This window comes from Papio anubis, chromosome 15 (assembly GCF_008728515.1).
Source record: "Papio anubis isolate 15944 chromosome 15, Panubis1.0, whole genome shotgun sequence".
NCBI lineage: Eukaryota > Metazoa > Chordata > Mammalia > Primates > Cercopithecidae > Papio > Papio anubis.
The window spans coordinates 2,680,758-2,703,507 of NC_044990.1; the positions used below are offsets into that span (position 1 = coordinate 2,680,758).

Genomic DNA, 22,750 nt, shown 5'->3' on the forward strand with positions numbered 1-22,750 from the left:
AATACATATACAGAAATCAATACAACAGAGAAAATTTATAGAACCAAAAGCTGTTTCTTTTAAAGGTCCATTAAATCAATAGAATTGATCAAGAAAACAAGAGACATAAAACAAAGTATCAACATCTTATAGATTTTATGCCAATGAATTTGATAATTTAAATGAGTAAATTCCTTGAAAGATACAAATTACTTAAATTGATGAAAGGAGTAATAGAAATCTAAATAGGCCTATGCCCATCAATGAGGTTAAATTCATAAATAAAAGCCATACATAAAGAAAATTCCAGACCCAAGTAGCTTCAATGGCAAATTCTACCAAAACATATACGCAAGAAATTTTTTTAAAACCCTTATAAGTTCTTTCAGAATATGAGAAGAATGGAATACATTTCAAAAGTCATTTTACGAGATCACCATTACTTAGATAGTAAAACCAAGGGAACTTACAAGAGAATAGTACAGACCAAAAGTGTTCATGAACATATATGAAATATGCTGAATAAAATGTTAGTAAAACCAATCCAGTAGTTACCAAAAAGCGAAGCTATATTACTCTAATGTTGCTTATATGTTATATGATTGCATAGTTTTAACGTTTCAAAATAAGTCACATGACTATATAAGCAGGTGAATATATGTATTCAGCTCAATATGTGCAAAACACAAAGTTTTGATGTATTGCCAACATAGATTTATTATTTAAAAAAAAAAAAAAAACCACAGGTGAAACCCTGTCTCTACTAAAAATACAAAAAAAAGTACCACGGTTTCCTGATGGCTCTGTTTATTCCTTTGCAGGCTTGATTCTTTTCATCTCCCTATTAGTGTTTTTTATTTCTGTATTGTCAAGGTTACTGGTCTTTACTTTTGCTATCAAACATCAAACTGATAATAACCCAATTATGTATATTTTTAAATTCTAATGCTGTATTTTTATCTCTAGATACTATATATCTTTTGTTTTTTGGACAGAGTCCGACTCTGTCACCCAGACTGGAGTGCAGTGGCATGATCTCAGCTCACTGCAAGCTCCACCTCCCAGGTTCACGCCATTGTCCTGCCTCATCCTCCTGAGTAACTGGGACTATAGGCACCCGCTACCACGCCTGGCTAATTTTGTTTTTGTATTTTTAGTAGAGACGGGGTTTCACTGTGTTAGCTAGGATGGTCTCGATCTCCTGACCTCGTGATCCACCCGCCTTGGCCTCCCAAAGTGCTGGGATTATAGGCGTGTGCCACCACGCCCAGCCCGACCGATTCATTTTTAAAGTAATAAAGCTACAATTCTAAAACCATTAAAATTCAATAATTTAGTTTCTGTGTAATTCAGAACAATCTCCATTTACTCACAAATTCATAAATTATGATTTGTATTTTTGAAAAGTAACATTATGCTTTGCTAATGATAACAACGTGTCCCTTCCCATTAATTACACTGGTCTCACACTATATTCATTTGGAATCAATAACTAAGTTAAAGTTAAAATATACATCATTTGAATCAGAGTCTCACTCTGTCGCCCAGGCTGGAGTGCAGTGGCGTGATCCACTGCAACCTGCACCTCCCAGGCTAATTTTTATATTATTAGTGGAGATGGGGTTTCACTATGTTGGCCAGGCTGGTCTAAAGCTCCTGACCTCAGGTGATCTGCCCACCTCGGCCTCCCAAAGTGCTGGGATTACAGGCATGAGCCACCGCATCCAGCCAGACCTACTTTTACAACTGTATGTGCAGTGTACATATAAATTTAATCAATAACTATGATTACCAAACAAACACCTAGGGTGAAAAAGATGAATAAGAAAAGAACATTAGAAAAGTTAATAGGGTCAGCAAGTAATAGAATCACATAAGATGGAACAGAGCACATTCGCTTTATGATCAAAATGGTTTTCCACATCCTGTATATTTTCATTTCTAATTTGGAGGTGAACAGACCACCCTCTAGTGGATAAAGAAGCATGTCAATTAACCAAATTTAATATGCTTTGTCTTCAGAAGAAAGCAACAAAACATTCTGCAGGATGTTTTTTAGTAATCTTCCTTTAAGAGATTTTAATTCAAATTTAAGAGATTAGCTTAGAATTTTCAAAGTTTTACATATTTCCATGTCTTAGTGTTTTATTCTTATGTAATATTTGTAACATAGATAGAACAGGAATTCATAATTCTACTTAAAAATATCAAAGCTGAGGTTTGAACGTAGCGTGATCTACCTGGATAAGCTATATTAATAGCCAAGTGATGGTATTAGAACTCAAACTCTGATATTGGCAGTGAGGTTCTTTGTATCAAGATAACAATAGTAGAAGTTTCTAGAAGACAGAGCTACTGAGACTGCTCTTAGATTGTTAATGACTATCATGTTGCAGAATGTCCATTTTCCTCATTTGGGAAAAACTTTTCCAGATATTGTAGCATGTAATCCTGATAGTAGTTACTAAGATCACTGCAGAGAAATAAAAACAAAATCTTCATAATTTATTAAATGAATTTTCATTTCAAAATAACACAACCAAATAGCATAGATATACTTCCTGAAGATAAAATTGCCAAGAACTTCTGGAAGGAAAGTTTTCAATGTATGAAAATAAAAAAATTCTATCCTCTTAATTATATCATTTTCCAGTAAGTACTAGAAAATGTCCCACTTTGAGGGTATTAGGGAAATTCCTAAATGCCTCTTTGGTTTTGTGGTGTGAATTTATTTAGAATCTCCGTTAACTTTCTGTTTTGCTGAGAAACTATTTGGTCCCATTTATTCATTGTGGATTTTTGTTTTAGTGACTAAGATGGAGATGAAGACTAACCCAATCACCTAACTTCTAATTTTATCTCATCACCTCAAAAACATATTTTTACACTTATTACCTAAAGGGTAATTAGAGGGAATGGCAGTGTGGTTTAGTGGTTAGAGACTTGGGCTGAGAATTAAAGAACCTAGTCTCTTTCCTCCCACTCTCTGCGCTGATTCTATGGCATTGGGCTAACACTTGCCCTCCTATAAATGCAGAGTTTTCAAAAGAAAAAACCAGCACTTCACCAGAGGTGATGAAGCTAGCGTTTTTCAGAATAGAGCTGTTATGTAATTGTCTTGGACAGCTACAATTTATTTTGAGATTTTATAATTGTAGATTTTTAGTTCAGCTATTAAGAGATCATGATCTGGAGGGAGCAAAAGGCACGTTCTCTGGCTGGCCTTGGTTTACTATTGCATGCCCATGAAGGCAGATGGAAATCTGGAAGACCTTGATTTTAGAGAACAACCCAGGTACTAACAAAGGTTGCCGGTATCAACTTTATTTTGCTGTTGACCTAATCCACAGTGCTCTCTAGATAATAGTATGCGATTGTGGCTGCTGTTCATTCCTAAGTACTAGCAGATTAGGAGAAAAAGCAGAATGTGTCTCCACCCCAACCCCTACACACCTTCAAATCCAGTGAAAATAAACAAAAAAGGAGAAGATAATTCATGCACACTAAAATTGGGATAAGAGCTAAGTTCATACCTCAAACTCCAGAAAATATTAACTGTCGGTAGTACAATTTGAAGCAGGTTGAGGAAGAACATTAGGAACCTATCAAAAACATTTGAACACAGTAAGCAAAGACAAACATTTTTGACAAATGCTACCTGTATTCCCCTAAAATGTATTTTAATCCACACAATTGTTGCTGTTAGAAATTAAAGAAAAAATGAATTCCCTGGCATAAATATAAGACAACAGGATGACATAAATGAGAATTAACATATAAAAAGGACAAATTACAGGAGAAAAATAAAATATTAATACATAAAATGAAACATTAGCAGAATTGACCCTGGAGGAAATAAAATTAATAACATTAAGATCTGAAACAATTAGAGCAAGCATAAAGAGCTCTTACAAGTCAACAACAGACAGATAAAATTTCCAGTTTAAAATTGAACAAGGGATTTGAATTGACTTTCTCCAAAATAGGTATGCAAATTGCCGTGGGTATATGTTTAACATCATTGGTCCTCAGGGAAATGCAATCAAAACATCTCCAAAGAAGGTATGCAAATTGTCATAGGCACATAAAAAGATGTTTAACATCATTAGTCCTCAGGGAAATGCAATCAAAACCACTTTAAAAAACCACTTCAAATCCACTAGGGTAGCTAAAATTTTTAAACAACACACAAGTATCAATCACGATGTGAAAAAATGGGAACCTCATACATTGTTTGTGAGAATGTAAAATGACAGTCACTTTGGAAAAGAGTCTTACCCAATTAAGATTAGACCCAGCAATTCTACTCCTCAGTGTATACCCAAGAGAAATGAAAAAGTAGGTCCACACAAAACTTATACACAAATGTTCACAGCAGCATTATTCATAATAACCAAGAAGTGGAAACAGTTCGAATGCCCATCAAATGATGAATAGATAAACAAAACATGGTGTATTGCATATTATTCATCCTTAAAAATAATGAAATGGGAGGAGGGAGAGATCAACAGTTGGAGCACAGAGGATTTTTCCGGAAGTGAAACTCTCCTGTATGTGATAGTATAGTGATGCACACATGTTATTATACAATTGTCCAAAACTATAAAATGTACAATACTAAGAGTGAATGCTAATATAACAGTGGACTTTGGGTGATTATGGTGAGTCAGTGAAGGTCCATCAGTTGTAACAAACGCACCACCCTAGTGTGGAATATTGATAGTAGGGGAGGCTGTGCATGTGTAGAGGCTAGGGGTATATGGGAAATCTCTGTGCCTTTTTTTCAATTTTGCTATGAACCTAAAAAATTGTCTATGAAAAAATTAAAAATAAATTAAATTCTGACATCTGCTGCAACACTGATGAACCTTAAAGATGCTATGCAAAGTGAAATAAACCAGACACAAAAGGACAAATGTTGTATAATTCCAAATAAGGACACATTCTGAGGTTCTGGGTGGACATCACTTTTGGAGAGGCAAAACCCTCTCCATCTCCTACCTCTGTGACCTCACTTTCTATTGCTTTTTTTTTTTTTTCTTTTTGAGACAGAGTCTCCCTCTGTCTCCCAGGCTGGAGTGAGTAGCAGGATCCCGGCTCACTGCAAGCTCCGCCTCCTGGGTTCACGCCATTCTCCTGCCTCAGCCTCCCGAGTAGCTGGGACCACAGGCGCCGCCCCCACACCCAGCTAATTTATTTTTGTATTTTTAGTAGAGACGGGGTTTCACCGTGTTAGCCAGGATGGTCTCGAGCTCCTGACCTCGTGATCTGCCTGCCTCGGCCTCCCAAAGTGCTGGGATTACAAGCGTGAACCACCGCGCCCGGCCTCTATTACTGTATTATGGTCACTTGATTTCAGCTTGGCTGTTTTTTGCCCTTCCTTTAACATACTAAGCAAGCTCTTGCTTCAAGGATTTCATGCCTGTTTATATTCTTTCCTCAATTCTTGAGTTACATGTCACCTTCTCAGTGAAGACTTGTCTGATTAATAACAGTTGCACACCTGCTCAACTCTCCTGATTCTCTTTCCATGTTTTATTATCAGGATTTTTATTTTTGTACATTGCTTGGTTAATAGAGTAAGTGAGAAAAAATCAATCATTCATATAGATACCCAAAAGACAGTTGATAAAATTCGACATCAAACTTCTCATTCAAAACTTAGCTAACATACGTTTCATTCCACAACAAATAGATATACTTATTTAGCGTATTATAAAAACACGCAAAAATGCATAACTGACCTAGCAGAAATAAAGTGTAATCTCCAGGAACCAGAAAAAGGAGGGAATCTGTAGCCCAAAAGCAAGCCAGCAAGTTAATGATTCAGTCGTTCAAAGGGATATTTCAGACATGGACATAAGCCCTTTTTCTGTGCTTTTATAATTATACTGTATTCTTGAGAAATTTTAAGCCTAGAGGAAGAGAAAGATATGCAATTAGCAATACTACAAAACATTAGTCTCTAAACCAAGTGCAAGTTGTAATGGCAAATTCCCTGCTCTCCGAAGGCAGGCAATATATTATGTAGCCGTGGCTGTTTAAGCAGCAGGCAATGGAGGGAACAGAGAGGCAAGCTGAAGAGGGTGGCCGATATAAGATATTTAAAGTAAAAATGGGAAACAGTTAAAAATGGGAAACAAATCAGTGTTATCTGTAGTTGAATGAATGTCTGGATGGCTTTGACTTCTAAAGACCTAATTACAATAGCATAGGGAAACTCATCGTTTCTTGATGGTTTGTCACTGTCAGTCCTGTTCAACGTGTGTACCAACCTCAGACAGCAAATGAGGGCTCCTTCCACTATGCTGCGTCCCCCCACCCTCCTCATGTCAATTATCTAATTAAAATCCATGTTCTTTAAGTTCCCTCACAAACCCAAATTCCCGGGCAAACCACATGACAATGGAATACAAAACAATATCTCTTGCCTGTTTAAAACATGGTATGAACCCTTCAGTATTTAGAAAAATAGGTACCCTGATTTATTTACTTAACATCACAGGTGTTTTTCAAATTATTTAACGTTTATTTAAAATCTATGTATGCCAGGTCTATTCCAAATGAGGGATAAAATGGCAGAACGAAAAGGAGAGGTGAAGACAGCCACTGGCCAAAGTGACCAGAGTGTATGACAAGAATTATGAAGGCAATTAGTAGAGATCATTATCACAGAAAAAGAGCAGTACCGGTGGCCTGTAATCCTCTTAGATAAGAGTTGTCAGGAGAGGCCTGAAGTTGACCAAAAAAAGGAAACAAAAAATCTATGTTCAAGGTTGGTTTAGGTCTTGTTTTCACATTAGGTCAATATGGCATTTTAGTATATTTGAATTCACTTGGTTGTTCAGTGTTTAATGTTGTTATTAAATGGTCCTAATTACAACTCGTAAACTTAGCACAATTCTATCTATAATTTAAATGATGTTTTTGAACGTGATTATTTGTCATCTGAAAAATTACACCTGCTAAAATTGCTCATAATTTTTTAAAAAAATAAAACAGACTACCAGAAGATTTCTACCCAATATTATAATGCATTCTAAAACCGTCTTATATAAAGCAGAGTGGTGCTGGTAGAAATAAATCAATGAAGCAAAAATCCTTGAAAGTGATCCAAATTACTGAGGCATTTTACAAATTTATTTTTATTTTTTATCTTATTATTATAATTATGTTTATTTTACTTTAAGTTCTAGGATACATGTGCAGAATGTGCTCGTTTGTTACATAGGTATATGTGTGCCATGGTGGTTTGCTGCACCTGTGCACCTGTCACCTAGGATTTAAGCCTCGCATACATGAGGTGTTTGTGCTGATGCTCTCCCTCTCCCCACCCCGCCGACAGGCCTGGGTGTGTGGTGTTCCCCTTGCTGTGTCCCTGTGTACTCATTGTTCAGCTCCCACTTATGAGTGAGAAAATTCAGTGCTTGGTTTTCTGTTCCTGTGTTAGTTTGCTGAGAATAATGGCTTCCAGCTTCATCCATGTCCCTGCAAAGAAAATGATATCATTCCTTTTTAGGCTGCGTAGTATTCCGTGGTGTAGATGTACCACATTTTCTTTACGCAGTCTATCAATGATGGGCATTTGGGTTGGTTCGATTGCTTTGCTATTGTGAACAGTGCTGCAATAAACATACGTGTGCATGTATCTTTATAATAGAATGATCTGTATTCCTTTGGGTATATACCTAGTAATGCAACTGCTGGGTCAAATGGTATTTCTGGTTCTAGATACTTGAGGAATCACCACACTGTCTTCCACAATGCTTGAACTAATTTACATTCCCACCAACAGTGTAAAATCATTCCTGTTTCTCCACAGGGTCTCCAGCATCTGTTGTTTCTTGACTTTTTAATAATTGCCATTCTGACTGGCGTGAGATGGTTTCTCACTGTGGTTTTGATTTGCATTTCTGTAATGATCAGTGATGCTGAGCTTTTGTTGGCCACATAAATGTCTTCTTTTGAGAAGTATCTGTTCATGTCCTTTGCCCACTTTTTGATGTGTTTTTTTAATTGTAAATTTGTTTAAGTTCCTTGTAAAATCTGATTAGACCTTTGTCAGATGGATAGATTGCAAAAATTTTCTCCCATTCTGTAGGGTTCCTGTTTACTCTGATGATAGTTTGTTTTGCTGTGCAGAAGCTGTTTAGTTTAATTAGATCCAGTCTGTTAATTTTAACTTTTGTTGCAATTGCTTTTGGAAATTTCATCATAAGATCTTTGCCCTCGCCTATGTCCTGAATGGTATTGCCTGGGTTTTCTTCTGAGGTTTTTATAGTTTTGGGTTTTACATTTAGGACTTTAATCCATCTTGAGTTAATTTTTGTATAAGGTGTAAGGAAGGGGTTCCGTTTCTGTTTTCTACATATGGCTAGCCAGTTTTCCCAGCACCATTTATTAAATAGGGAATCCTGTCCCCATTGCTTGTTTTTGTCAGGTTTGTCAAAGAGCGGATGGTTGTAGATGTGTGATGTTATTACTGAGATCTCTATTCTGTTCATTGATCTATATGTCTGTTCTGGTACCAGTACCACGCTGTTTTCATTTATAGTTTGAAGTCGGGTAACGTGATGCCTCCAGCTTTGCTCTTTTTGCTTAGGATTGTCTTGGCTCTACGGGCTCTTTTTTGGTTCCATATGAATTTTAAAGTACTTTTTTTTCTAATTCTGTGAAGAATGTCAATGGTAGTTTGATGGAAATAGTGTTGAATCTATAAATTACTTTAGGCAGTATGGCCATTTTCATGATATTGATTCTTCCTATCCACAAGGATAGAATAGTGTTCCGTTTGTTTGTGTCCTCTCTTATTTCCTTGAGCAATGGTTTGTAGTTCTCCTTGAAGAGGTCCTTCACGTCCCTTGTAAGATGTATGCCTAGGTGTTTTATTCTCTTTATAGCAGTTATGAAAGGGAGTTCATTCATGATTTGGCTCTTAGCTTGTCTATTGTTGATGTATAGGAACGCCTGTGACTTTTGCACTTTGATTTTGTATCCTGAGACTTTGCCGAAGTTGCTTATCAGCTTAAGGTGCTTTTGGGCTGAGATGATGGAGTTTTCTAAATATAAGATCGTGTCATCTGTAAACAGAGACAACTTGACTTCCTCTCTTCCTAGTTGAATACCCTTTATTTCTTTCTCTTGCCTGACTGCCCTGGCCAGAACTTCCAATACTATGTTGAATAGGAGAGGTGAGAGATGGCATGAGTGGTGAAAGATGTCATCCTTGTCTTGTGCTGGTTTTCAAAGGGAATGATGGTTTTCAAAGGGAATGCTTCCAGCTTTTGCCCATTGCGTATGCTCTTGACTGTGGGTTTGTCATAAATAGCTCTTACCATTTTGAGATATATTCCATCAATAACTAGTTTATTGAGAGTTTTTAACACGAAGCAATGTTGAATTTTATCGAAGGCCTTTTCTGCGTCTATAGAGATAATCATGTGGGTTTTGTCATTGGTTCTGTTTATGTGATGAATTATGTTTATTGATTTGCATATGTTGAACCAGACTTCAATCCCAGGGATGAAGCCGACTTGATCATGATGGATAAGCTTTTTGATGTGCTACTGGATTCAGCTTACCAGTATTTTGTTGAGGATTTCGCATAGGTGTTCATCAGGGTTATTGACCTGAAGTTATCTTTTATTGTTGTGTCTTTGCCAGGCTTTGGTATCAGGATGATGTGCTGGCCTCATAAAATGAGGAGCCCCTCCTTTTCAATTGTTTGGAATAGTTTCAGAAGGAATGGTACCAGCTCCTCTTTGTACCTCTGATAGAATTCAGCTGTGAATCTGGCTGGTCCTGGGCTTTTTTTCAGTTGGTAGGCTATTTATTACTGTCTCAATTTCAGAACTGGTTATTGGTATAGTCAGGGATTTGACTTCTTCCTAGTTTAGTCTTGAGAGGGTGTATGTGTCCAGGAATTTATTCATTTCTTCTAGATTTTCTAGTTTATTTGCAAAGAGGTGTTTATGGGATTCTCTGATGGTAGTTTGTATTTCTGTGGGATCAGTGGTGATATCCCCGTTATCATTTTTTATTGTATCTATTTGATTCTTCTCTCTTTTCTTCTTAATAGTCTAGCTAGTGGTCTATCTATTTTATTAAGTTTTTCAAAAAAAACTATCTCCTGGATTCATTGATTCTTTGAAGGGATTTTCATGTCTCTGAGTCCTTCAGTTCTGCTCTGATCTTAGTTATTTCTTGTCTTCTGCTAGCTTTTGAATCTGTTTGCTCTTGCTTCTCTAGTTCTTTTAATTGTGAGGTTAGGATGCTGATTTGAAATCTTTCTAGCTTTCTGATATGGACGTTTAGTGCTATAAATATCCCTCTTAACATTGCTTTAGCTGTGTCCCAAAAATTCTAGTATATTGCCTCCTTGTTCTCATTGTTTTCAAAGAATTTCTTGATTTCTGCCTTAATTTCACTGTTTACCCAGGAGTCATTCAGGAGCAGGTTGTTCAATTTCCATGTAGCTGTGTGGTTTTGAGCGAGTTTCTTAATCCTGAATGCTATTGAATGTACTGTGATCTGAGAGACTGCTTATTATGATTTCAGTTCTTTTGCATTTGCTGAGGAGTATTTTACTTCCAATTATGTGGTCAATTTTAGAGTAAGTGCCATGTGGCACTGATAAGAATGTATATTCTGTGGTTTTGGGGTAGAAAGTTCTGTAGATATCTATTAGGTCCACCTGATCCAGAGCTGAGTTCAAGTCTTGAATATCCTTGTTAAATTTCTGTCTCGTTGATCTGTCTAATATTGATAGTGGGGTATTAAAGTCTCCCACTATTATTGTGTGGGAGTCTAACTCTGTGTAGGTTAAGAACTTGTTTTATGAATCTGGGTGCTCCTCTAGTGGGTGCATATGTATTTAGGATAGTTAGCTCTTCTTGTTGTATTGATCCCTTTACCATTACGAAATACATTGCTTTGTCTTTTTGGATCTTGTTGGCTTAAAATCTGTTTTGTCACAGACTAGGTTTGCCACCCCCGCTTTTTTCTGCTTTCCATTTGCTTGATAAATATTCCTCCATCCCTTTACTGTGAACCTATGTGTGTCTTTGCATGTCAGATGGGTCTCTTGAATATAGCACACAGTTGGGACTTGACTCTTTATCCAATTTGCCAGTCTATGTCTTTTACTTGGGGCATTTAGCCCATTTACATTTAAGTTTAATATTGTTATGTGTGAATTTGATGCTGTCATCATGGTGCTAGCTGGTTATTTTGCACACTAGTTGATGCAGTTTCTTCATAGTGTCATTGGTCTTTATATTTTGCTGTGTTTTTGCAGTGGCTCGTACCAGTTTTTCCTTTCCATATTTGGAGCTTCCTTCAGGAGCTTTTGCAAGGGAGGCCTGGTGGTGACAAATTCCCTCAGCATTTGCTTGCCTGAAAAGGATTTTATTTCTCCTTCACTTATGAAGCTTAGTTTGGGCAGATATATGAAATTCTTTTAAGAGTGTTGAATATTGGTCCCCATTCTCTTTTGACTTGCAAGGTTTCTGCTGAGATATCTGCTGTTAGCCTGATGGGCTTCCTATTGTAGGTGACCTGGCCTTTCTCTCTGGCTGCCCTTAACATTTCTTCTTTCATTTCAACCTTGCAGTATCTGATGATTATGTGTCTTGGGGTTGATCTTCTCGTGGAGTATCTTAATGCGGTTCTCTGCATTTCCTGAATTTGAATTTTGGCCTGTCTTACTAGGTTGGGGAAGTTCTCCTGGATAATATCCTGAAGTGTGTTTTCCAACTTGGTTCCATGCTCTCCCTCTCTTTCAGGTACTATAATCAGTCATAAGTTCAGTCTTTTGACATAGTCCCATATTTCTCGGAGGTTTTGTTTGTTCATTTTCATTCTTTTTTCTCTAATCTTGTCTGCCTGCATTATTTCAGCAAGATAGTCTTCAATCTTGATAACCTTTCTTCCTCTTGATCGATTCAGCTATTGATACTTGTGTATGCTTCACAAAGTTCTAGTGCTGTTTTTCAGCTCCATCAGGTCATTTATGTTCCTCTCTAAACTGGTTATTCTAGTTAGCAGTGGCTGTAACCTTCTTTTACCAAGGTTCTTAACTTCTTTGCATTGGGTTAGATCATGCCCCTTTTCTTCAGCAAAGTTTGCTAATACTCACCTTCTGAAGCCCTACTTCAGTCAATTCATCCATCTCATCCTCTGTCCAGTTCTGCACCCTTGCTGGAAAGCTGTTGTGATCATTTTGAGAAGAGATGTTTAGCATTTTTTCATTGATTCTTTCTCATCTTCATGAGTTTGTCTAGTTTTGATGTTTGAGGCTGCTCACCTTGGATGAGGTTTTTGTGGGGCATTTTTTGTTGACGTTATTGTTGTCCCTTTCTGTTTGCTTGTTTTTCTTTCAATAGTCAGGTCTCTCCTCTGTAGGGCTGCTGCTGTTTTCTGGGAGTTCACTTCAGGTCCTATTCATCTGGTTCACTCGTATGCCTGGAGATGTCACTAAAGGGACTGGAGAACAGCAAAGATGGGTGCCTGCTCCTTCCTCTTGGATCTCTGACCTTGAGGGTCACTGACCTGATGTCAGTTGGAACACTCCTATACAGGGTGTCTGGCAACCCCTGTTGGGGAGGTCTCACCCAATTGGGTGGCACAGGAAGCAGGACCCATTTAACTAAGCACTTTGGCTGTCCCTTGGTGGGGGGGGTGTGCTGCACTGAGGGAAAACCCACTCATCTGGGCTGCCAGGATTCCACAGAGCTAGCAGGAGGAAAGACTAAGTCTGCTGGTCCACAGAGGCTGCAGCCACTCCTCCCTCTAGGGGCTCAGGCCCAGGGAGATCAGAGTTCTGTCCCTGAACCCCTCACTGGAGTTGTTGAAGTTCCCACAGAGAGGCCCCACCTAGTGAGGAGGAATGGGTCAGGGGCCAGTCTGAAGAAGCAATCTGGCTGTGGTCTGCCACAGCCGGTGTGCTGGGCTGCGGGGAATACCTCTTGGGGCCAAGCTGTCCAGCCTCCCTGACTCCAGCAGGGGAAAAGCATGGCCTGGAGGTATAGTGATGGCTGGTCTTACAAATTGAAAAGGTGGAAATGGTTATATCTATGTGCTGTGCTAATCATAGTTTTCTACAATTTTCTCTATTTTCTGATACAGGTTGAGTATCTCTAATTCAAAAATTTTCAATTCAAAATGCTTCAAAATCTGAAACTCTTTAATCACCCACAAGTGCAAAATTTCACACATTAGTGCTTAACACGAACTGTTTCATGCAGAAAATCAGAAAATTATTTAAAATACTGTATAAAATTACCTTCAGGCTATGTGTATAAGGCGCATATAAAACATAAATGAATTTTGTGTTCAGACTTGGGTCATCTCCCCAAGATATCTTATTTTATAATCACACACACACACACGTGCACACACACACATACACACACACACACATACGTGTGTATATATATAGACTCATACACACACATATATATACACACACACATATATATCAATTTTCCAAAATTAAAAAAAAAAATAAAAGTCAGAAACACCTTCTAGTCTCAAGCATTTTGGATAAGGGATACTCAACCCATAGTTTGTAGATTGCATCAAGGGGCTTCCTTGAATATGGCTTTCAACTGGGGTTCCACAAATAAGAAGTATGAACATGAAATCAAGGGTCAGAGGGAGACGGTGAGTTTGGGGTATTTATTCTGCCTGCTCTCTTCCTGCTAAGTTGCTAAAACTTGGTCCTGTCCCTCTGCCGAAAGTCACAGCTCCTATTAGGTGGCACACTCTTAGCTACACTTTCACTGTTCTGGCATCACTGATTCCCCTCCCTGTGCCCCATCAGGACGTGCATGAGGACCTACTGTTGCTAGCGTCAGGGTACTGCACTAACCTTTAGTTTCCCATACTTCTTTGCAAATGGCACTTTTATTAAACTTCTGTCAATTTCTCATGTGATTGCACCATCTGTGTCTTATTAGGATTTCTAATTGATATAGTACGTTTCAGCAGAAAGTTCCTCCAAAAATAACCCTTAAAATGGGATTCTAAATTGAGTTTCTTACAGGATCAATGAAGATAGGGATAATCTCATTGCCTGGGAAGGACTGCCTCACACTGGAGTTGCAATGACTGGCTTGTAACGTGGTGGTGGTGGGAGGTAGACGTGTACTGTATTATGCCTGGGAAGGACTGCCGGTCGACACTGGAGTTGTCAGGAGTTCGACTGGCTTGTAACGTGGTGGTGGTGGGAGATAGAAGTGTACTGTATTATGCCCGGGAAGGACTCCCTCACACTGGAGTTGCAGGGTTGCAGAGATGTGTTGCTCAACCCTGTAAGGTTGCTTAGGTGATGGTTTGGGAACAGATGAAGCAAAAGAGGGATCTTGAGATGCTGGAGGAAGACCACTGAGCACATGCAAATAAGCTGAGCTCTTCAAAACCCCTAATCCCTCAGATCCCCTTGCTGGTTAGAGCAGTTCCTCCACTTAATCGGAGGAAAGAAGTTTCTCCCAGACAAACCTCCGTCGGTAGCTGTTTGTGGGGTGATTGCCTGACAAGTGATGCCAGTTGTCTCCAGGAGTCGTCCACAATTCCTCCCTGAATGCAGGTTCATAGACTCATGTCCCGGAAGAATGCAGACTTGAGAGTATGAAGCCAAGTCCTGCTAAGAATTTCGGGACTTCCCAAGTTGTACCAGTAGGAATCGGCAGAGCAACGTGGAAATCTGTTCTTGGAAGGATAAACTCTTGTGCTACATTACCTAAGATTTGGGATATAATGCATTGATGTAAGCCCTTGGGGGAAATTGAGTTGGCTTATAGTTGCCTGGACTTATTGGTGGCTTATGATCAATGAGGTGCAATGCTGGAACTCCCTGACGCACCGTGGAGAAAGATGTCTGAGGACTCAGGAAGTGGAAGGTGTTGGATTGGATGGATTATGTGCATGCTTCTCAATTCCCCTATCAGTTTCTAAAAAGGCTCGGAAAGCACTCCCTTCTCACCACTAAGAAAAGTGTTAGGAGGAGGGGGAACAAAAGCTCTGTGGTGGCGCCCTCTCCACGCCGGAGGCGGTGCTGGAGGATTAAGCCAGACGCACACTATGATCTCTTTGAGAATAACACATTCTGGTTAGAAGTCAGAGCCCAAGTGGTGCAATTACCACAGTAAGCCCCAGGGATGGGCTCCTAATCTGACATTTTGATACACAGCGTTCTGTACTGGTAAAATAGTTGGACGACCTACCAAGCTGTTGCTTAACACACATGGTTTTGAGCTGTGATGGGCAGAAACATTATTTGAGGCACTACGTAGAAAATTCACATGGTCTTACCTGGTCCTAAGTAGCCACAGTTGAAACACAGAGCACCTGGAATGAGAAGGAAGGCAGACCCCGGCCCCTGGGAGGAAGAGCCCTCGGTGCAGGTACAGGTAGATACGTTCTGAAGCTTCTTGGCACCTTTCCTGGAGGAATCTGCTGCCATTTGCCATGATGCACTGGGGAAAGGGAATAGCAGGTCTTTCTGGGGGTTATTTTTATGGGACTTAAAGGGACAGAAACTCCTGGAGACCCACAAAACGACTGTGGCTCCCCAGTCAGCATGGAGTCTTGGCCTCAGTTAACTTATCTCTGAATGCAGCGTGCCTGTAGCCCCATCTCTGACATAATGTTATCTGAAAGTCCCTGATTGTCCTGATGTGCCACTGAACATCGCAGTGGTCCATTCTCTGCATGACAATTTGCTAAGTGAACACAGGCCTAAGACGTCCATCAAACATGATGGTAGGAGCTAAGACACTTGCGCTGTCTGTTCTCTGAAAGGGTGTTTTCCACACCACCTCGGCCTCTAAATAGCTGTATGGCAAACTCCTGGCTGTCATGAGCCGTGCAAGTTTAGAGATAATCAGGTCCATGCATGTTTGTGTCTTTTTGCAATGCCAGGCTTTTTTTTTTTTTTTTTGATGCTATTTCTATCACAAAAGCCATGAGCTACAGTGGAGTTCCCAAGGAGGCAATTCTCTTTAATCCTTCCCATTTACTTGGTAGACAGAGCCTTGGGCTCACAGGCTCAAGTCACTGCACAAGTCAGTCAATAATGCAAACCATATATAATAATGTACTTAATACACAAATGTTACAGGTTAAACATTCAACAACAAAGTCACATTTAACATCAAGAGGATAAAGAGATAGGAGAAAGGGTTAGTGAATCAGTCCAGGGAGTGAAGAAGACAAAAGGAGTCCTGGTCTAGGCCAGGTAGAGGGTCCCGGATCTAGTAAGGAAGAATTGTTAATGGGGCAGACCCTTCTGTGGCAGGTGCTGAGTTCTTATCATGAGTGACTACAAGATGGTATCAGTTAAGGGAACCATTTCGAGCTGCTGGAGGCCTGCTCTTTTACAGTCAGAGTCCTCTGGTGAGTACTCATAGTAGAAAAGTCTGCTGGTTGGTGTCCTTATCTGGTTGGATGCAGTCTTTTTTTCAAATTTGTTTATTAAGCAAAACATCATACTCTTGTTGGCAAAGTGCTATGAGATATAAAATGGACTCTTTTCTAAGATGAAGTTAGTTATTTCAAGGGTACTGTATATCCTCACCTTCATTAAGTCTTTACTTGAATATTTCTTTTCCAAAAACATTTCCCTAACTAGCCTATTTAAAACCCTATTTCATATTACATGCATATAAGTGGAGGCTCATGTAGGGATGGGAAAGGGGGAAAATATTAAAATGAGATTAGAGAGAGGCTTTGTGTGAACTGATACCAATAGTACACTATAAATTGTGAAATATTGTTTACCTAATTTTTTTCATCTGAAGTCCGAGTAAGAAAAAATATGTTTAAAATAATCATGTGTTCTTGGACACAGGGCGGGGAACATCACACACCGGGGCCTGTCGTGGGTGGGGAGAAATACCTAATGTAAATGACGAGTTAACGGGTGCAGCACACCAACATGGCACATGTATACATGTGTAACAAACCTGCACGTTGTGCACATGTACCCTAGAACATAAAGTATAATAAAAATAAAATAATCATGTGTTCTCATTGTTCAACTCCCATTTATGAGTGAGAACATGTGGTGTTTGGTTTTCTGTTCCTGGGTTAGTTTGCTGAGATTGATGGCTTCTAGCTTCATCCACGTCCCTGCGCAGACACAGGGAGGAGAACATCACACTTTGGGGCCTGTCAGGGGTCAGGGCAAGGGAAGGGAGGGCATTAGGACAGATACTAAATGTATGCTGGGCTAAAAACCTAGATGACAGGTTGACGGGTGCAGCGAACCACCATGGCACATGTATACCTACGTAACAAACCTGCACGTTCTGCACATAGATCCCAGTACTTAAAATAAAAATAAATCCCACTAAAAATAATCAAACACTGTGTTATATAATTTTATATAGTCTATTTTATACATGCATAGACACCTATATAATAGAATTATAAATATGTGCTTACAACCTTTAAGAACATTAATGTCTTTGGGAAAAGTGAGAAAGGAAGAAATAGCAGGTGACCATATCAGTGAATTAGGCATATTTACAGCAAATGTATGAAAATCTTAATATCTATTCTGTCTTCATGGTGAATACATAGATACTTCATATAGTTTTCCATATCTTTATCTAAGTTTCATTAGGTTCTTCTTTTTTTAAGTAAGCCAAAAAGTGGAAGACGGATGAGCCTGTGGGAAGGCAGCGAGAATGAATGGCGTGGGACGGCTCTGTCCGTCCATTGGGAAGCAGACGAAAGAGCAATGTCCTAGGGGAAACGGCATCCTCACTGTGTGTGTGTGGCGTGTCCTGGCATAATTCAGTCCAGGCGGGAGTGCTGCAGTGGTGGCATCTGCAGGCAGCCTGTGTCCCCGCTCTAGCAAAATGTGGAGTCGTTTCACCAAATTACATGTCCGTATCACAGAGCAAAATGGAATAGAGGACACTCATGAGAGTTCAGGAGATAACACTTTTCATTGTATCTAAATAATAAAAAAGTAATCCTGATTTGCAAGATTTGGGGATAATTTTTTTAAATTGCTGGTCAAAACCTACAAAATGTGTACTTACCATGTTCCCTTACAGTGGGGCAACACATGAATTGCAGTTTCTTCAAACTGCACACACCAAATTGAACTAGCTTTGAAAATAAATCTCTATGTACTTAATGCAAACCTTTTTTAAAAATCAAATCATCATCCTGGGGCTTGACTTACACGTTCCTTTAAAGTAGAATAAAAATATAGCGGCTGGGCGCGGTGGCTCACGTCTGTAATCCCAGCACTTTGGGAGGCTGAAGTGGGCGGATCACGAGGTCAGGAGATCGAGACCATCCTGGCCAACACGGTGAAACCCCGTCTCTACTAAAAAAAAAAAAATACAAAAATTAACCGAGCCTGGTGACGAAGGCCTGTAGTCCCAGCTACTTGGGAGGCTGAGGCAGGAGAATGGCATGAACCTGGGAAGCGGAGCTTGCAATGGGCCGAGATCGCGCCACTGCACTCCAACCTGGGAGACAGAGCGAGACTCCGTCTCAAAAAAAAAATATATATATATATATATACACACATATATAGCAAAACTATGCATATTTAGGAATACAGAAATTGTAATAAGTAATAGAAAAGTGAAATCAAAGTAGTGTCCCCACAGTTTCAAAGGATGGTTTTGGTAACGTAAAGTAAATAAATGTCAAGGAAAATACTGATTCATGCCATGATCACATGGAAGAGTCGGGCCAATTTTCCGAAGTGGGCTGTGACGTTCCCGTTTTTATAACACATTAGAAACCTTAATTCTATCTTTCTTGAATTTTATATATGTACTTCACACAGATAGAAAATTTAATACATAGAAAGCATACGTGTATATGTTTTTTAATTATCTAGAATGAACACAAATAGAAAATTTAATACATAGAAAGCATACATGTATATGTTTTTTAATTATCTAGAATGATGATACGTGCAAGAGCTTGGTTTATAATCTGTGCATATATAAAGACCAAAGATGTTGGTATAGTGTTTCAATTAACCCATGGGTCACCAAGGACAAACAAAAGTCTAGAGGGAAGTGACAGAGATAAACTGAATCCTTTACACCTCATTATATTTTGCTGGTGAAAATCAAATGCTCAAGGCTGACATCCTCTACAGGAACCTGTCTCTGTACTTCCTCCTCTGGAAGCACTATGGGCCAGCATATTTCATCATGCACCTCCCCCACAAAAAAAGCAATAAACATCTTTGAAACATTAACTCATTCCTATGATTTATAACTTTTTGAGTAGGAGGAAAGAAAAAGCATCACATTTTAAAAGTCTTATTTTTTGTCCCGAAGATCCCAAAGTTCACGTTATGTTTTCAGCATTTGGGAACAAATTCGAAACTCTGTAGGTCCTAAAGCATTTGGCTAATCTCTACTTGTACCTGAACGCAGAGTAAGAAGTATAAGAAGAACACAAATAATTGATATTCACAAGTTGGTCCTCAGAGCCCCTCTATAGAGGCCCCTCCCACGTGAGCCACTGCCGGGCAAAGCCACTGCCAGGCAAAGCCATTTTACAGGTATAAAATGATTCTTAGTGGTGATGGCTTTGTGTCTGTGTTCACATCACCAGCAGTGCCTGGCTGTGGTTTGAAAGCACCCAGTCTGCAGAGCTTTGAGAACCCACTTCTGATGCCCAGAACCTGGTGTCCCCATAGCAGGCACCTCTGGATCCAACCTCATGGGAAGCCATGGCTTAAAAGCAGGGAATCACTCTTTGTGCTGGAGTGTCAGACGAGGAACACAGTGGCAAAAGGAGAATGGCACAGACTCAGACACTAGGCCAGCCACTGCCGTCACCCCAGGACAGAGTTGGGGGAATGGCACCTCTCCTGATGCTCTGTTCCTACCCTTCTCCCGTCTTCGGTACACAGGAGCAGCCCGTACCTTCTTCCGTTGAGCTGTATACTCTGAAGATCTGCCCTATGCTCAAGCTGTGCTGCCTAGATGAGCCCACAGAAACACGCCTTGTAGCCTCGACTTGTCTTCTCATCTCCTGGATGAACGTAACCAGACTTCTGCACACGGGAGTTGAGATGCTGGCTTCAGGTAAGCAGTGCCCTGTGCACGTCATTCCTTACGGGTTGATAACTGGCTCGATAGAAAGGCTCCTTGGTGGTTGTCACTCTTCCATGACATAAAACAGCATGTGCCAACTTGTTCCCTGCATCAACCTTGCAGAGCTGGCTCCCTAGCAGCCCCCTGGAACTCCTGTGACCCCCACAAGCAGTCTTTCTCAATCCTTTTTCATTGGAGAGGAGTCAAATTGGAAGTCTAAGGGAAGAGGCAAACGGGTTGTCTGAGTGGCTCTTTCATTTATTCTGTGTCTATTTGCATAGCAATATGTCTTTTCCACAAGTCAAACCGTCTTCTTTTCAAGGGAACAAAACCAAACAAAGCAAAATAACCCAAAACTTTAAAATCATCTAGAAGCCCAGTTGAGCATGAAATGGACGTTGGGAAGAACATCAATAATTGTAAGAAGTGTTGCAAATGATCCAGAACTGGCATGTGGATTAAGCTAAAACTATTAGTTTTCATTGTAAAACAGTCAACATCATTCTGCTCAAGCCTTTGTTTCAGCAATCCTTAACCAGGGTAAACTGCAGCTTGAGCTTGCTGGGAGTTGACACGGCAGGTTGCGAAGGGTGGACGGTTTCCCGACGTCCCGGCGCTATGCTCTTGAGCTTTGAGCAGGAATGTGTGCAGCCCGCAATCCCACAGGAAGCAGGGGATCTGCAGAAACAGGAATTGAAAGGCAATTAGCTGGCATCAGACTGGCACAATCTGTTCAAGGGACTTGTCCGCCGGCATGGGGTCAGTGGGAGAGGGAGCTGAGTTGGTAACAGATCCTTCCTTCAGCCTCAGCAGTTCCCAGAGACACCGACATGTTCTTGCCAGGACTTAGGGCCAGCAGAGCAGAGGGCTGCAGTTTTCCTTTTTTTTTTTTTTACCCATGCAGAGGATTTTTATATCCAGACAGGGAGGACCTACATTTTTATAAAGCAGTGTGCTTTGGGGATATTTATAATCAGTAATTTCCCTCCCTGCCTCTCCCCTGATATGCTACATTAGATGAACAGTTACTATATTAGCCACAGTCCAGGCATGAGGAAAGGGAAAACATGCAAAAACAAGACTTACGCGAAAGAGAAGATAAGAGTCTACAGAGCCAGCAGTGTGAATAGATTTCCACTTTGGAACTCCAGCTAGTTCTGTTTCTGTTTTGGAAATCCAACTAGTATTTTTTCAAGTGAGCATACATCATTCTTTGTATAGCATTACTATGTTGTTCTGGGTAAAAGGCTTAAATGTACAAAAAAATACAGCTCTAGGAAAGAGGGCAGGGATGTATTAATGAATTAGACAATCACAGAGCCTTCAAGCCATGATGCCTTGAGTATTCCTTCAGTGACTGAGGTTTGAATCTTCTAGTGCGTCTTGCAGAAAGAAAGCTTTTAGACATCCCTTAGCAAAGGGGAACGAGTGTGCAAGTTTGAAATAAGTATTCATCAACTGGTATGTACTTTTATTCAGTATATATGGTTTTATATAGTAGGGCAAATAGAAGACAAAGAAGCAATGACTTAAGGACTGATTTGAATAGCATTTATGGAATACATGTTGTCCCTATTTTCTACAAAATATAACCTCATTAACAAGGAATAGCAGAAATGAGGCAGTTAATCGTTACATGTGTACTGCATTCTTTTCCTCCATAATGACAATAAACAAACCTATGAATTTGAGAGCCTACTATGTGCCAGGCATAACCCACCCAACCATTATGTATAGAGATAAGATTCCCATTTTCTAGATGAGCGGGTTGAAGCTTTATATTAATTTTACCTGAACAAGTCCACCTGGAAAAATATCAGGTATGTTGTTGAATAAAAACTGTTTTTGCTGAAGAGTAGATATAGTTGGTTTGTAAGCACATGCATTAAAAATGTGAACTTTTACTTGTTTGGATTTTTGCACTCTGGAGAGCAAAGAGATAGAAGAAGAGACTTTTAAAAATCCTTTGAATTATATTTGCGTCTTATTTATTATAATACCATAAGGAAAAAAAAAAGAAGCTTAAAAGCCAACAGGTTATTATTATAAAAGATGGACTGGGCACGGTGGCTCACACCTGTAACCCCACCACTTTGCAAGGCTGAGGCAGGCGGATCACTTGAGGTCAGGAGGTCAGGAGTTCAAGACCAGCCTGGCCAACATGGTGAAACCCCATCTCTACTAAAAATACAAAAATTAGCCAGGCGTGGTGAGATGCATCTGTAGTCCTAGCTACTCAGGAGGCTGAGGCGGGAGAATAGCTTGAGCCTGGGAAGCAGAGGTTGCAGTGAGCCAAGATTATGCCACTGCTCTCCAGCCTAGGCAACAGAGCAAGACTCTGTCTCAAAAAATAAAATAAAATAAATAAAATAAAATAAAATAAAAATGACTACTGACCAATAGAGAAAAATTAGACTTTTTCCACCTCTGAAGTCAAACCAGGTAGCACCATAGGCAAATGCTTCATAATTTCCTCTGTTGTTGTTGATGTTTCTTTGTTATATTTTCCTGCTTTCAAACCTTTATCACATTTCTGCCTGCAATTCCTAGTAGTTTTGGAACAAAAAGAAAATTTTCACTTTTGACATTTAAGTGAAAATGTTAGGTTGTAGACACTGATGAACTTCATTTCAAAAGGAGTGGCCGGTCCAATTCTGGTCATGAGCAAATAGAAATAACACCATGTC

The 22,750-nt window shown here is 39.7% G+C and overlaps 1 long non-coding RNA gene across 1 annotated transcript in view; it reads left to right on the plus strand.

Moving 5' to 3' along the window:
• LOC110741660 overlaps window positions 1-22,203 on the plus strand; it is a 464,563-nt gene extending 442,360 nt beyond the window's left edge. Inside the window, exon 4 of the long non-coding RNA XR_004178615.1 lies at window positions 19,880-22,203. This is a non-coding gene — a long non-coding RNA (uncharacterized LOC110741660). The remainder of the gene's footprint in view (window positions 1-19,879) is intronic.
• The last annotated feature ends 547 nt before the right edge of the window (window positions 22,204-22,750 follow it).